We start from the raw sequence: 17,410 nt of genomic DNA, 5'->3' as shown, positions 1-17,410 counted from the left end.
CTATACGAAATGCTTCTCCATTGACAAAAGCAGTGTGTAAATAGGTTCTTGCTAGAAAAAAAAATCACATACACTAGAAAAAATTTAGCAACAAGAAGAACTCAAGAGCATGAGGTAGAAAATAGCTTATATGTACATGGCAGGGCATTCACATGTACCTCATGCAGGCATACATCTGTGTGTTCATGTATGGATACATCTGTGTGTTCATGTATGCATACATCTATGTGCTCATGTGTGCATACATCTATCTAGTCCATCTACAAAGAAGACAACAGTCCCACAACAGCTTGGCTGATGCTCATGAAGGAATTGCACCTGAGCCTTTAAAGGGAACCAAGAGCACAATGCTGAATTAGATTCAGAAACCTCTTGAAAAACTGAATTTTCTGTGCATAGAGGTTCATACATTCAGTCACCAGAGGAGAGCTCCTGCTCATGAATTCTAATAGGAAAAAAATGAAAGGGAAACTAGGAGACATAGCTAGAATCTACTCACTGGATATTTCTAAAGAACAAATCCAGAATGTAGCTTCTAATGTGCCAGAGGCCCTCCATGAGAAATGCGGCCACATCCTCTTTTTTTGGATTTATATTAACAACTCAAGTTGTTATACAAGGCTCTTAGCTACTTTAATGCCTATCATCAGATGAAGGCTCTTGAGAGTGATAGATGTGTACTCTAAGGGAACTCAATGAGAGGAAGTGCAGTAAGATGGAGAAAATCTAGGTTTTCAACTAGGGAGAACTCAACATGGGGGTCAATTAAGGAATCTGCAAAGCTCATGAGAATTCAAGAGTTGTCTTTATTTCAGTAATCTGAAGACAAATATTGTGAGAATGTTCTTGATCACCACAGCAGACATGCCCACTGAGCTGGAGCATCTTCCCGCAGCCTAAGGAATCACTGTGAGTCAATGTGAAAGGAAAGATGGACTTGGGAGTCTAAAGCATTAGTTCCCACTGGGTAAAAGGTAAAGGATGCCAGGCTCCTCGGCATGAGTCAAAGTTTCACAGAAGTTAGATTTGTGAGAGAATTGAGTCATCACCCAGTGCACAGCAGGGTAGACCAGTTGACTGCCAAAGAACCCGCCTACAATAAATAGTCAGCATCATATTCCAGTTACAAGCAGCAATTTAGTTAATGCAGTTACGTTAATGATGTTAATTTAAATTATTAATATGAAGAGTACTCAATTTCTAAATTGATTTGGGCTTTATCAAAGTATGAGACATCTAAAAATGATCTCACCAACCTTATGTTTATATAATTAACATATCGCTATAGTAATTTTATTCCAAAGAGAGCCTACCCAGGTTTGAGGGACCTTTAAGAGATTTAGCATGCATCAGATGTGTGTCCGTACTTATCATCTATTTAACTTTGAGCACGTTAATGAGCCACACTAAGCTTCACTCTGTAGAAAGGCCTCAGCTGTAATGATGGCCACTTTACAAAATTAAGTGAGTGGTTATTACATCTAAGAACATAGAAATGCTTGGCTGAATGCCTGTCAAGGCTTACTGAGTATCATTACCACCACCACCATCATCATCATCACCACCCTCATCAATTTTGATCAACAGATACATTGGGATGTTTTTCTTCAACCCTTTATAATATTTCTTCCTTGTGAGTAAAACAGAATTAGCAATGTTAAAAAAAGCTCTTTCCATAATGGGTCTACAAAGGTTAACTGGTCAAAAAAGAGGTCAAAGGTGTATAAGTGAAACCAAAATTCCAGCCACCTGTAGCACTTGTTCACATACCTACAATCTCCCTCTGGTAGGACTTTCTCACTCCACTGAAACTTAGCTTGGCCACGTGACTTGTTTTAGTCAATGGTACATGAGTAGGTAAGACACCTGCCATATCTAACATCTACCCTGTGGGTATGTCATTTAGCTTTCTCTCCACTGAGAGGATAACTATGGAAGGGTGAGTCCTCAAGCCCAAGTCCCAGAGTGAAGACAACCAGAGACTGCCCTCCAGAGCAAATTAAGTTCAGTGCTAAGCGAAATGCTTAACATTTAGGTTAGAACATAAGACACCACTCTTTCACTTCTCCCTTCCTTTGATTACCTTACCAAGCAAGGAAATGTCACCCTTCAGAACAGAACACTTCATGTTAGGTCTCTAGACAGATGCAAATGTCTGTGAATTATGTCTTTTCAGACATCAGTGAACATACCTAGGCATTGTAACTGCCTCCTTGCATGTTGTCTTTATTAGTCTATCTCCTCCCCGCTAAAGAATACTTTTTTCCTGATACTTAGACATAAAGGGAAGAAGACAAAAAAAGCTCAAGGGGGGGCTGCATCTTGGCGTGCTATGAGAGAGTTGTACAAACAGAACACAAGTGAGTGTCAGCTAAAGTGTAGAACACGGGATTTGAATGGTCACTACACATAGGAATACATGTCTCAAGCACAGCACCATAATGAGTTCAGTTGTCCCTGTCCCAGGCATGTCCTCGCCATAGAAAGGCAAGAGAACGGGGCTCTAGGCAATGCTATCTGTGATCCTATCTTACAGCAGAGTTTCCAATTGCACTAAGCCACCATTTCACGTGAGCCTCTCGCAGGATAGATAATTCAGTCCTCCCAGCTCACCGAAGGCAGCAGCCAAGCCTCTTTCATCTTACCAGCCACTGCAGTGTTGTAATTAAAACCAGTTCCATATAGTTCAGTTGAAGCGTGGCCTTTGAGGCCAAGAGTACAAGATTCAGATCCCAGATCCTCCACATAGTTGGGTCAGGAGCCTGTGAGCAGATGCTACAATCATCGCTCTGAAATGAACATTTTAGAGGGCCCCAAGGGACCTCCTACTGCCAGGAGCAGCATCTCTGCCCAAGGGCGCCTTTTGAACCTTGGGAAGCTAATTTTTCCCTGTAGGAGACAGAGCAGAAGTGCCAAGGAATTAAGTATCCTCAAAAATATCCAACACCATAGCTTACAGCAGAATTATTTATATTAGCCAAAAGGAGGAAACAACCCAAAAACCAGAAAGCATCAAATGGGGAACTCAAACGTGGCATACAGACAATGCAATGTTAATTGGCCTGCAAAGGGAATAAACTTCTAACAGAGACTACAACACAGACGCAGGAAGCACTAGAAGGCACTGGAGCTTCATGCCCAACTCAGTCCTTTGCCTAAAAGGAATCAATCACACAAAATCTAGAGGAATGCCCCAAATAGCACACAGAGTTCCCAGGACAAACAGATCACCAACATACCTCTGACTTAGGGAATCAGAGGGCTGTGGGCTGACTGTGCCAGTCTCTTTCCAGCTCTGACTTGCCATTTTAGCAACAGTCAAGATATACTTTGCACCATTCTCACAAATGAACCCAGAACGATGACACTGCATCCAGGTAGATCCTTTGCCAAATACCACCTGTTTGCCAGAACATGCCGAGAATGCTGTTACTTCAACTTTCACCTAGGCCATTTGCCAAGCCTAAACAACAGATTACAACTCGGGCCTACTCTATTAAACAAGATTGACAAGGGCTGGAAATATATCTTATCTTAGGTGATGATTAGTATATGGAAGTCTCTGGGTTCAATCTCCACCATAAATAAATAAATAAACAAATAAGCACATAAATAAACAGAGTAATGAATAACCTAATGTCTAGGGACAGACCCATCTCTCTCAGGCTGGCCTTGAACTCCATATGTAGCTGAGGATAATCTTGAACTTTTAATCCTCCTGACTCCTGCTCCTGTATGCTGGGATGACAGGCATTCATGACCACGCCTGGTTTATGCAGGGCTCAGAATCAAACGCAGGTCCTTACACATGCTAACAAGCACTCTGCTGACTGAGCCACATCCCATCTCCTAGAAAATACATTTCTGAATATGTATTTTTTCTAAAAACGGAGACAAATGCTGACTAAACGTGCATGTTCAAGAGGAAGAAGACTCTATTTACATTTTGCTCCTTAGCCTAACTCTCAACACTTTTCCCCTGACATTTCATACATAGTAAGACTCTTAACCTTTTCTTATTCTGGGCAACCACCTATAGTTGATCACATTGGAACGTTTGACTAAACACCATACATACTGGGCATTATCTAGGGCCTTCTGTCTTTGCTCAGTTACATTATGAGGGTCACTCTTCTCCCCTTTATTGTCACCTATATTTTTCCCCTTTAACACTATAAAATAGTGACAACATTCATTAAACAGTCAGGTGACTGTACAAATACTGTGGATGATTCTTCTGAAATATAAGGGCACAGCCACTCAAAACATCGGTTCCTACATGGAGATGCAGAGGTTCAGAACAAGGTGTGAAAGGCAGTTTATCAGGGTTGCCTTGTAGACATGTCAAGTTCAAGGCAGGCAGGACACATAGAACTTGCAACAGAGTTCTCACCTCTAAGTCCCAACTGGAGGCATTTCAGAGGATAACTAAACCATTTCCACCCGTGAACTTTCTCAGTCCACTATCAATATGCTATAAATCATTCCCACATTTCCATCTTAATGTTCTAATGGATGATTTGACTCTGTCCACTTGTGGTGAACACTGATCTTTGCGTTTCTAAAGCAAAGTCTGAATTCTATTCTCTACTTAAATCTCACTGCAGAGATTTTGGTCCTTGAGGGCATTTAGAGAGATTCTCAAGGCCTCTGAGTGGTGTGGAGTTCCACCGCAGGTCTTTGGTCAGGAGTATCCTCACTTGAAAAATGGTCTGCGAACATTATTAGCAAGGCTACATAAGGTATGTTTAGTCAATGAAGTCCCAGTGGCCATTGCTAGGATGTCTAAGGCCAAAGCCAATTTCCCCACGCCCACACTGTCATCTCTCTTCCAGTTTCAGGCTCCTTGATCCAAACCAAGCCTCAAATCATTCCCACAAGTACAAGGTTCCAGGTTCAACTCCTAGTACAGAAAAAAATAATAATTAAAAATTTTTTAAATGAAAAAAAAATTCAAACACTCTGTGTGAACACTCTACCTGAGATTTGAAAGCCAGGCTCCAGCTCTAGCTTCTTCATGGCTCGCAGGGCCTTTGTGCCCAGTCACCCTCTCAGGCTCTCTCCCCACACTACACCCTCAGCCAGAACACTGGTTCTACAGGCCCACCTATGTTCACCTCACCAAGCTCTGAATCTCCTCCCATGTTCTCAGTGGAGCTAGGCCCATACTATTCATCTGGTATTTGTACCACCAAAACCAACACAATTTCTACTCTAGTGACCAACTTGTCCTTGACTATTACCTTCCTCAGGAGCCCTTCCTTCTTCCTTCTTCATGAACCTCTGAAGTCCTCTGTGGCAGCCTAGTTGCTCCCCAGAAGAGAACCACTGCTACCACCAGACACTCTAGCCTTCAAGCCCCCAAATCACCTGCTCTGTTACAGTTCTCGTATCCAGAAGAGACCTGTCATGGCATGCACATAGACATATGGCAGCTATAAAATATAATCAATTATTTCATTATTAATAAAATCTATCGCCAGGCGGTGGTGGCGCACGCCTTTAATCCCAGCACTTGGGAGGCAGAGGCAGGTGGATTTCTGAGTTCGAGAGTTCAAGGCTAGCCTGGTCTATAGAGTGAGTTCCAGGACAGCCAGGGCTACACAGAGAAACCCTGTCTCGAAAAGCCAAAATAAATAAATAAATAAATAAATAAATAAATAATAAAATCTATCATAAGAACACACATGCTGTTTTTGCTCCCAAGGTTGACAATACAGACAATGTCATTTATTTGATTGAAAGTTGTTTAATTGAAAGCCTGCATGCATGAACAGATATCTGTGTACAAGTGTGTGTGTGTATGTGTGTGTGTGTGTGTGTGTGTGTTACGTGATACACATGAAATAAGTTGACCTAAGTGATGAGAAACAGAGGTCCCAAATAGGAAAATCAATGGCAAATACACAAAGGGAACTCAGGCTAGTGTTACATCTCTGTAGCTAAAAGAATCTGCTTGAAGTTATTCCAAGCAACTATTCATGTTGGGAATTCAAGGTGGGTCATCAGTGTATTTGAAGTTTTATATAAAAATAATGGTTCCTTGTCATCCTTAACAAAAATGACAAAGAATTCCCCTTATGTGTCAGCCCCTGCTAACTGTTCCACGTCCCCAGGCATGATGAGCAGCCCCTGGAATCCTGTTGCCTTTGTCCACACAGCATCAAACAGGATTTGTCCTCATAGAGCCCACAAGAATGCAAAGCCTTCATCCCGTTCACTACCCAACCTTCTGCTCCCCTAGGGAGAGGCCCAAGAACAAGCAGGAGGATGTGCCAGACTGGGAAAGAAAGAAGGGGTGGAGGGGAGCTTTACAGCCTGGTGGGGAGGAAAACACACATCGTCAGAAAAGATCAGAAACCATCTTCTGAGAGACACATATAACAAAGAGTCAATATCTCTGTTCCAGGTATAGACTGCCCCTCGCTCTTCAAGGTCATGACAGCTGAAACTGGTTGTCAGGAAGGTAACATGGCAAGCCTGCCTTCAACCAGGCAAAGAGCACCATCGTGATAAGGATGTGATGTCTGCCAGTTCCACTGAGAAAAAAACCAGGGGTCGTAGGCTCCGCCTGACCTCACATCTTACAGAGACACCCAGCTCTGCACCTCTAGGGAATAGGTTTCCACCCTCAGAGCAGCTCCAGAGCGGCAAAGAACCTTCAGTCCCTGCCAGTGCACAAAGGATGAACTCCTACCCTGACGGCATCCACCGTGTCACAACGAAATTCACTGCATAAGAACCAAGAGCAGCAGAGCACAGCAAGGTTTAGTTTCTTATGAAACCCTGCTCTCTCTTGCTATAATTAGTCATGCCATTTTAGCAGAAATGTCTCTCCTAGTTTGCATAAGGATGTGAGAGTATTCTTACAAAACAGTCAAGCTGCTCGACTCCCATTCAAGCTCTTCTGACCCACTAAGAAGTTATCTTGAATTAATAGTTTGCTCCTCAAGCATTTGAGGAGAATGTACTTTGGTGCCTGCAGTTCATTCATACTCAAAACTGTGTAGGGGTGGAAAGCAGGAAGGCAAGAAAAAAGGTAATTTTAGACACACATGCACACTCGTGCACACTACACACCTACACACACACACACACACACACACACGCACAAAAGTTCGATGAGGCCTGGAGAAATGGCTCACCAGTTAAAATGCTTCTCAGGTGAGAGTGAAGACTGGCATTCATATCCCCAGAAACCCACATAAATGCCAGGTAGTCAGAGATGCCTGCCTGTGATTCTGGACAGAGAAGTCAGAGCCAGGGATCCCCAGAGGAAGGTGCCTAGCAAGACTAGCCAAATCAGGAAGCCCTAGGTTTAACTCAGAAAACCTGCTTCAGCGAATAAGGTAGAAGAAAAATGGAGAATGATTTTCAACATCAACCTCTGGCTTTCACCTGAAAGCATACACAGATGCACTCACACAGATGTGTGCCTGCATACATGCAAAAGCATGTGCATGCACGCACGCGCGCGCACACACACACACAAGCAGGAGTTAACAAACAAAGCTGCTGTTGAGAGGCATCTGTGAATATTGTCACTGTTCGCCCATCTCCAAATGTATCCAAGAGACAGCTAGCTTTTTATCCTATATTCATGCAGTGGGGCTGTAATCTCATCATTGACTTCCAGGAAAAGTAATCAGTTCTTTCCTGAAAGGGCTGGCTCCCTTCTCTCTCTCTCCTTCCCCTCTCTCTCCTCTTTTTTAATTTTAGTGAGTGCCCATAAGGTGCCAACCAGAAAGTACAGATTTCCTGGGCTGTGATGAACTCTCCCTGGCAAAGGCAGTGCATGTTCAAAAGCAGAGGATGGACCTTGGAAGCAACAGATCTCAGAGGCAAGGGAAGAAGAGATGCCCAAGACACCAAGGTCACAGCCCTGGGAATCAGGCAGTGAAGTGTCCAGGGACTTCAACTGGGGAAGAAACTGAGCCAGCCCAGGAGAAGGGTGTCCAATTATATTTCAGTCAGCCAGTGAGGTAAAGGCCTTGGGCGTCCTCCACTGAGGCAGCGTGAGTAGAAATCACCCAAGCCTCAACCTCATGCTGTTTTGGCGTTGATGCTGTTGCCCTTAGTTATTGCTTTTTTCTTTTTTGCATTTGTAGGGACAGTCACTGCTCCCACTGTGTCCACTAATAATTGAGTAGCCTTGAGTGTCACGTGGGTGTGGGTCTAAACCTGGCTGTTGAGCTCTGCTGTTCCTTGGGTTCATCTAATAAATAGTTAATGAAGGTCTACTGTGTGGAGACCTTCCCCTAAGCCCTGGGATTCTGTGATCCACCATGGAAGGTAGCTCTGGATGGTCTCACACTGCACATGTGATGGCCTACCATAAAAGTGAAACAAGTCACTCATAATGCATGTCTAGGAGGAGAGAGGGAGTGGCCACAGGAACACAAACAGTCTACACTACGGATGTCAAGGCACAAGAAGCTATCTAAAATAACATGTGTCTATTAAAGGGTATGTAAATAAGGCAATTGGACAGTTACAAGATTCACACCAGCCTGCTCCTGGGAGAGTACGCAGCTATCATTTGAGAGAAGTGACTTCACCATAAAGACACATAAACCTGAACTCCAGTTTTTAGGGAAATTTTTCTTTTTTCCAAGAATTCCTCAGTGGGATCAAGCTAAATTTTACTTAAGAGGAAAATATGGAACTGAAAAACATTGGAACCTCTAAACAGAAAACAAATCCTTGTACAGATTTTAAAAGGGGAGGAGAGGCAGAGACCAAGACCCACAAAGTCCAAATAGCCCCTCCCATGAAAGCTCTAGAATGTCCAAGAGGTGACAGCCAGAAGGAAGTCCACTAACAGGCTCTGAAGCACCACTGCAGCTTCCTCTAACTCTGCTCTTTAACATGACGAAGGCAGAACAAGAGCACAATCACATCAGACGAGGTCATCAAGGGCTCCGTACGTGGTTCCGACGATGAGCAGGAGTCCCCCACCCTCCAGCTCTGAATCATGATGCACAGCTCATCAGTAATTCTCGACATTACTCATCGCTTACTTCCTGGCCAATGTGAGGCCATCGATAGAGACTAATGCTACCCTTCAGGAAGCGTTGCTTTGTTCTCAGAAGATTACAGTCTAACAGAAAACCATGACTTACAGTCACCCCATCACACTCTTATCTCTCTCTCCTGAGGTCAGCTGGATCCCCAGCTTCCCCTCTGCCTCCATTCCCACTAACACTGGACATCACATACCCAAGCCTTGATGCCCGACCTCCAGTCTCTAACCCATGAAATCCAATTCCATGTCTCCAATCTGGAACTAAGCTGCCTACTCAAGTTTATTTGAATGTACTTTTCCAATCTGATTTCTACTATGGATCTTTATCCTGTCCAGCCGAAGGTAAGCTTAAAAGTCAAAGTGATACTGTTTTGAATTCCAATCCCTCTACTTACTAGTTCTGTGATCTTGGGCAAGTTCTTTAATGTCTTGGAGCTTTAATACTGCCACCTGCAAAATAAGTAGGATAATGTCTGCTTTGAGGAACTCTTAAGAAAATATACATCAAAGAGGATTATGTTTGACTCAATAATACCCTGTAGATAATGCAGTTCTTTGCTTCATTGACTCAGATTCTATAGGAGGCAGGTGTGGTGGCACTCAGCACTTGGGAGACAAAGACTACATGTTATCAAGGATTCAAGGTCCTTTCTCAGAACAAAGCACAGTAGTGAAAGACAGGGTAAGCTGGTACTACAAAGGAGAAAGGCCATCAAGGCTGAGATCTTTCCAGGCTCCAGCTCTGTTAGTGGTTATATTATGAAGTTTTGTTTTGTTTTGTTTTGTTTTGTTTTGTTTTGTTTTGCAGAGCTAAAACCTAAACACATGACTAACAAACCTCAGCTTTGCTATGTTGACACAGTCTTACCTTCATTGCTATAGTTATTACTGCCTATCCAGGTATTATATCTATGTTCCCAGCAGCAAGAACGAAGTGTCAACAGCTATTGGAGTGTACCAGCCAAGTGTGCCCTATTTTTTAAGCTTTCTGGAAAACCCCCACCCAATAATTTCTACCTCCATCATTACCAGACCTCCATCTCATGACTTCTTTATGGTGCCAGGGAGTCTGGGAGGATAAGATAGGTATATTCACATGTCAAAATAGAGTTACTTTAGTTTAAAGAGTAGGTGGAGATGAAGATTGGGTAGGCAACCAACCAGGTCTATTCTAATATCAAATTAGCTGTTTTACCAAGAGTGCTCTGCACCAGGCCTCACACATAGTTATTTAAAAGTTACACTGTAGCCAGATGTGCTGACACACACGAATAATCCCAGCACTTAGGAAGCTGAAGAAGGAAAATTGCCAGGTTCCAGGCCAACCTGGGCTATATACTAAGGCTGTATCTCAAAAAAGAAAAAGTTAGACTATATGAACTATTACTAATAGGTGTTGCTGCTGTTCACTTCACTTGCTTTCTGGCTAAATGGAGTAACTTGGTTATAGCCACATGTGCCCCTCACATTCCTACAAAATCATGTGAGCTACTTTTCTATTGCTGTGACAAAACCTCATGAGCAAGGCAGCTTAAAAAAGAAAGCATTCAATTTGGAGGCTCATGGTTCCACGGGGTTAGAGTTCACGGTTATCATGGTAGGGAACATGGCAGCAGGCAGTCAGGTGTGGTGGTAGAGAAGCAACTGAGAGGCTACATTTTGATCCACAGTTTGAGGCACATAAAGAACTAACTGCAAATGGCTGTTCAGTTAGGGCTTTTAAAATCTCAACATACGCCCCTCCCCCCCCACCCAATGTCACACCTTCCCCAACAAGGCCACACCTCCTAATCCTTCCCAAGCAGTTTCACCAACTGTAGATCAAGTATTCAAATAGACAAGCCTATGGGGAGGAGATCCTCATTCAAACCGCCACAACTATCTACTGCTCTTGCTGTAGCTTTCTCCCTGTAAATCTAAGAAAATGGCATTTCATCCAAGAATATTTCCCCCACCACCTACTTGCAACAGTAAGTTCCAAAATGCCAGGTCCCCCACACTGGCCCACACCATTGCATTAACAATTATGTCACAGAATACTGTCAGATCCTAAATCTAAAATAGTATCCTGATAATTAAAGTTACAAATGTGTAAACACACCTGCTAGACCATCAGCCTTCTCAAAGCATGACGAGATGGGCTGGGGAGATAGCTCAATGAGTAAAATCTTATAACCATGGGGACCAGATTTCAGATTCCAAGCACTCATTTAAAAGCTGGGAATGGGCATGTGCCTTTACCCACAGTGCACACTTTGGTGAGAGAAAACAGTGAGGAATCCCTCTCTCAAGGGAATGATAGCATAGGACAACCAACATTCTCCCCTGGCTTTTGCATGTGCACTCATGGGCATATATGGGCACACATTCATAGACCACACACACACACCAAAAGAAAAAAGAAAATGAGTGAAAAGAAGAAATATAGAAATAACTAGGGGCTGAAGAGATGGCTCAGAGGTTAAGAGCACTGACTGCTCTTCCAGAGGTCCTGAGTTCAATTCCCAGCAACCACATGGTGGCTCTCAACCATCTGTAATGGAATCCAATGCCCTCTTCTGGTGTGTCTGCAGAGAGTGACAGTGTACTCATATACATAAAATAAATATTTAAAAAAAGAAAGAAAGAAAGAAAGAAAGAGAGAGAGAGAGAGAGAGAGAGAAAGAAAGAAAGAAAGAAAGAAAGAAAGAGAGAAAGAGAGAAAGAGAGAAAGAAAGAAAGAATCATTGTTGCCAGGCATCATGATGATGCATGCCTTTAATGCCAGCATTTGGGAGGCAGAGCCTGGCAGATCTCTGTGAGTTGGAGGCCAGCCTGGTCTACAATGTGAGTGCTAGAACAGCCAGAACTATTCAATGAGACCCTGTTTGGAAATAACAAGGAAGAAAAAGAAGAAGGAGGAGGAGGAGGAGGAGGAGGAGGAGGAGGAGGAGGAGGAGGAAGAGGAAGATGAAGAGGAGGAGAGGGAGGAGGAAGGAGGAAGAAGAGGAAGAGGAAGATTCTCTAACTACATCATACTTTGAGCCTACATGGAAGTATAGATTATATAGTTCATTGATCCTTCCTTACCCTGCTATGGGCAGAATCTACCACTGAGATTGTACTTTCCCTTGCAGCTTTCTTTCTCCAAGGAAGGGTATCAGTGGAAGTGGTATTTGCTTGCATGGTTTGCCTGGATGCTTGGAAGCATCTGCCATAACATGAGCAGGCCACAGGAGCCCCAGAACACCTATGTAACACATTAGAACTCAGCCTGTGGCTTACAGTCAGGATGCTCTCAGAAGCTGAGCCTGCATTCGCCTGCAGACTTGTGAGTGTGACAATGAATACCTGTTGCTATAGAAGAGGAAATTCCATTGCGCTGCCAGAATTGAGTGATACAATGTTATCATTTGGTATATATTGGCATTTCTTATCTGTTCACTTACTGTGTCCCTTTTCTTCATCTAAAAGAGAACACTGGCTGCAATCAGTGATTTCCAGCTTGCACCCAACTGTCATAAACTTGCAAGGGCCACACTATTAGTACTGGTGCCCTCCTGCTTTCTGTTTGTTCCACTATCTTATAATAATAAATAAGCCTGAAATAAACAATTAAGGAACCGTATAAATATTGCTGAAACTGAACTGGTGGCTGGCAAGAAGTACCCCATGTGATACGCAGTGGTAACAGGTTGTGTGCTTTTTAAAGCCAACAGTTGTTCTAGTAAAACAGGTGAGACAGAGTCTAAAGAATCAACCTAACAAGAGGCATAGGCTGTGAACCTGTGGACAATGGGGCTCACCTCACTCATCCTCCGCAATGCACGGAACTGAAGTCTGGGGCTTCTTACAACATAATAAAAGGGAGAGCATGTGCCATACTATTTTAGAAGAATAATTTAAAATGTAAGTATATTGAATCACTAGTGAAAAGGGATTTTTTTTGCAAGTAAAAGAAAAATGAAAATCTAATCCCTTAGGGTGCAGGAAACCAACTGACTGATGTTAAAAAGCATTTACTTAACCAGAACGTACTTAAATTGGAAATCTGAGGTATCGAGAAAAATAGAAGAGCATGAATTTTGTTTTATCTTCTTTTAAATCATCATCAAGTTTAGAACTAACTAATGGGCCCAAAATGCCCTACTAGAAACACACAATGCACAAAGTTGTTAAATCTGCCTAATGGCAGAAACAAGAGCCTTTGGGTGAACAGGCAAGCAGGCAGTCAAAAGATATCAACATCACAGTGGACTCTTCAAAGGTGGGCTCTGGGTATGCTGGGGAGTCCATGTTTCACGCTAGACTTGTGCAGACCACAGCACTAAAATCTTAAATGAAGGCCATGGCAAGGTCATGGGCTCTGGGTCAAATAAAAGTACTCACCATCACAGTATAGTGTGGCAATGGAACTAATTCTTTTCAGTCTTTCACAATTAGAAACATCTAGGGGAAACAGCAGGACCTGCCTCACTTGGGCTCTGCTAAGTTTAGAATAAGGTAAGGAATGTGCGTGAACACGTGTGTGAACAAGAACACCAGTGGCAATAGTAATAGTAACCCTTGACACACCTGGCATCTGTGTCCTAACCAGTATGGTCCAGTTCACAATTTGCTCATATAAAGCTGAATTCCACAGCGTCATACTCACATTCAGGCCTAGCTCCCATAAGGTGATGGGTCTCTGGACACAACTCATACTTTTCTAATGAATTCAAGGAGAAAGATGCTGAAAATCAGGTTTTCACTATTACAAAGTTAAGACCTGGTCCTTCATCCCTGATTTATCCACCCAAGAAAGTCTCACAAACCATACCTCCTTTCCCAGAAACTATCAAAAGGCTCTTATTACAGTTCAGAAGCAAACCGACAAGATGCCTCTCATGAGAAGGTAAAGTCCTCTTCCCCACTGCCACCTCCATCCTAACTGCAAAGCAAGTATGCATCCTTCTTGCAAAGGAGAAGCAGGCAGCCTTCACTTCCACGAGTTGAGCTAGACTGTCAAATCTAAAAGAATCCTTTCTGTTCGTCTAAACACTATTAGTAAAGCACATTTCCCTGTTTCAAGAACATCTTATAAACCTACCAAATCTGATATAAGAACAAAACTACATACTCAGAAACCCTGAGTTCACAAGGACAAGGGTAGGGTGACCATAGGAGACAACGTGCCACACCCTTCTCTCAGATAGCTCAACAGTAAGTGCATCTCTTATGAAGACTGCAATTCTGTAGGAAAGGAAAATCATTCCAACCTGCTGTACCAGCAGCCCATGCCCGCTTCGCTCTTTACACAGATTCATTTCATGTCTAAGCCAACGACCTCAGCATCCACAGCTATAACTAGTGATGGACAGGGAAGACAGGAGAACACAGGGCGAACATACTTGCTTCTAAGCCCATTTGCGACGAGTTGGCTTCCCGCTTTTCTCCTTCTCACAGCTGGAGTCCTACCTGGTGGACAAACCAATGGTTAAGTAAAACCTCTGATTTAAAGAGCCAACCAGAAAACTAACCAAGACAAGTGGGAGCAGCCCTCCTCCCCAGAGCATTGATTGGTTCTTACGGTTCCACGGTCCCATTCTACCCACATAAGTGGCAGGTGAGGCTGTCAGTCACGGAGAGAGCTGACAATTCACCGCTCTAGGAGTAAATTGTCTTTCATCCAGCAAAGGCAGGTAGCCGCCTAAAATCGATCTTCTCTTAACAGAGCGGACCTTCCCTCTGGCGAGGAGGAGAAAGACCCCTAACTACAAAATAAATTATGTAGGACTGAACAGAGGAGAGTTTACGAGTACTATTTGATTCTCACACACTGAAGGAGCCCTTATTCTTCACTGTCCTAAAAACGATCTTTCAAAGGCTCGGATAATAATAATAATTTTTAAAGGTACCTCTTTGTGAGTACCCCTTGTGTAATTAGGAGGTGGGGAGAGAATCGGTAGAAATGCTGTTTAATTTCACATCGTATCCTTTTTCATACACCACCTCCTACCCCTCCCCAGTAAATCATCTTCATTTTCCCAGGCATGAATTTTTCTTTTTATAACCTGCGTCCCTCCCCCGCCTCCCTTTCCCCTGGAGCCCACCCAGACAGCCAGGCTCACAACCCCCGGGGCTGGGGGTCCAGTCTTCTCCACTTTATTCAGCTTGCGGTTCTGCGAGACCCCCTCCCTCGTGAGCATCCCACCCCTCGCGGCAAGAAGGCAGCCAAGCAAAAGGAGGGGGTCTGCAGAAAAGAAAGGCGAGGACAGTGAGGGTGGCTACAGGAGAGGGACTGCGGGAGGTGGCCCGGGGTGAGCGCCGGAGGAACTGTGCACTTGTTCCAATCCGGGGGTTTAGACAGCGAGACAAATCCGCCCTTAGGCCGCCCCATCCCTTCCCCCGCCCGAGAGAGCCCCGAGGAAGGTGGCTGCGTCTCCCCTCAGCTCCCCCGATAACGCATTGCAGCTGCCCACGAGCGCCGGGGACCCGCACGAGGGAGCCGGGCCCCCAGCGTCGGCGTCTCACCTTAGCGATGCTCGCCCCGGCGCGGTCCCACATGGATTTTTACAACCTCGCGTGGCCGCGGCGCCGGGCGGCCGGGAGGAGCAGGAGCGATCAGGAGCGCGAGACAGCGGAGCGCGGGCAGCGCGGGGAGGTGGCGGGGAGGTGGCGGGGAGCGCGGCCAGCGCCAAGCGCCGGGGCCGGGCCGGGCGGGGCCGAGGGGGCGGCGCCCGCCGCAGTCCCGACACGCGCGCTCTCGGCCGCTCGCCCAGGCCCTGACTCACATTCCCAGCATTCCCGAGGAGCTTGGAGGGGCCGCGGCTAGGACCTGGGCACCTCCGCGGGGGGCAGCAGAGAGTCGAGTGCGCGCTCCGCAGCGCCTCCTGGCATCCTCCTGTCCGAAGCACCTGACCTCCCAATCCTCCCCCAGAAGCCCCTCCAAAAGCTGCCAGACACTTCTAGGGAACAAGAACAGCTCTTGCCTTTTAAGTTAACCTATAGAACTGGAGTGGGGGTTCCTATGCCCTGGTACCATCCATTTCTTTGCAGGTCCATAGAAGGATGACACCACACGACATCTACTTTATTGCCACCTCCTTGTCCCTCAAGAAAAAGGCAGATAGAAAGTGAAAGGGAGAGCAATTGAAGGTCCTGTTCATCATATGCATTAGATGTGTCGTCTGATTCCCATTTAAGTTAGAAAGATGGGCCCTGAGTTCACGCAAGTGCACACCGTTCCAGGTAAAAAGCATGAGAAGGCGGACAAGGTTTTCATAGGCAAAAGCTTCCACTCAGCAAGCAGTCTTGAACCCCTGCTGCTGCCACTCAGCACTAGGGAGGGAAATGGAAGCGTCAGAGGTAAGTAGTCAATTCCAGAACAGCAGTGATTTCCTTTATGCCCTGATGAGTGTACTTCCAGCAACTTCAGTGGCCAGATAAGAATGTCTCCTGCTGGGAAGCTCACACAAATAAAGCGGATCTGGATCCGGATCCGGATCCGGATCCAGCAGTGCGGTGAGTCGAGGAAGGAATATTAGTGACTGGGGACAATCCACCCTCCCACCCTGAAAGGGAGGAACTCTTGTGTTATTTGCTCAGAGAGCAGGAGGATGCCTCCCTATGGCAGCCTAAGTGTCTCTGCCTTTTATAGCCAAGTCAGTTAAGGTTTCCATAGCCTCCGGGCGCTCATACTCTTCTTTCCATTCCCAACAAACAGTGGTCATTCTCCTAACCCTGGTACTTGAAGGACAAAACCAAACTATATCTATTGTGTTCTGTACGATGTGGGTAATTGATAACCTGGCGTGTTACACGTGTTACACGTGAGAGCCATTTGAGATTCTTGACATACCTCATACTGAGTATTTTCTAAAATGTGACTGTCGTAATTTGCTTCTCTGTGCTGTGATAAAAAAAATGACCAAAACCAATGTAGGAGAGGGAAGGGTTGGCTTACATTTCCACAGCACAGTTCATCATCAAGCAAAGCCAGGGCCAGAGCTGAAGCAAAGATCGCGGAGGATCACTGCTTACTGGCTTGCACCCCATGGTTGGCTCAGTTTACTGTCTTATTTAACCCAGCCAAGACCATGAGCCCAGGGTTGGTACCACCTACCGTGGGCTGGGCCCTCCCACATCAATTATCAATCAGGAAAACACTGGCACCCAGAACCCAATCTGATGAAAACCAGTCCTCAAGGGAGGTTACCTCTTCCCAGGTAACTCTAGTTCATGTCAAGTTGACATGACTAACCAGCACAGAGACAGCATGCTTTAAGTGTGTGTGTGTGTGTGTGTGTGTGTATCTGTGCAGACACACTTTCTCAATCACTCTCGCAAAAACTGTAAAATAGGTAATATCTTTCAGGAAAGCCAGGTGACATATCCAAGATGGCACAATTATAGATTTTTTAAAGT

General features: G+C 44.8%; 1 protein-coding gene across 2 annotated transcripts in view; it reads right to left on the bottom strand.

Moving 5' to 3' along the window:
• Positions 1-15,725, bottom strand: part of Erc2 (ELKS/RAB6-interacting/CAST family member 2) — an 822,395-nt gene extending 806,670 nt beyond the window's left edge. For both annotated transcript variants that reach the window (XM_028754073.1, XM_028754072.1), the window contains exon 1: positions 15,518-15,725. The gene's annotated coding sequence lies outside the window, so the exon portion shown is untranslated. The remainder of the gene's footprint in view (positions 1-15,517) is intronic.
• Between the last annotated feature and the right edge of the window lie 1,685 nt (positions 15,726-17,410).

Source organism: Grammomys surdaster, unplaced genomic scaffold, assembly GCF_004785775.1.
Source record: "Grammomys surdaster isolate TR1022 unplaced genomic scaffold, NIH_TR_1.0 125979, whole genome shotgun sequence".
In the NCBI taxonomy this organism is placed as follows: Eukaryota; Metazoa; Chordata; class Mammalia; order Rodentia; family Muridae; genus Grammomys; species Grammomys surdaster.
This window is presented reverse-complemented; position numbering and strand designations above follow the sequence as displayed.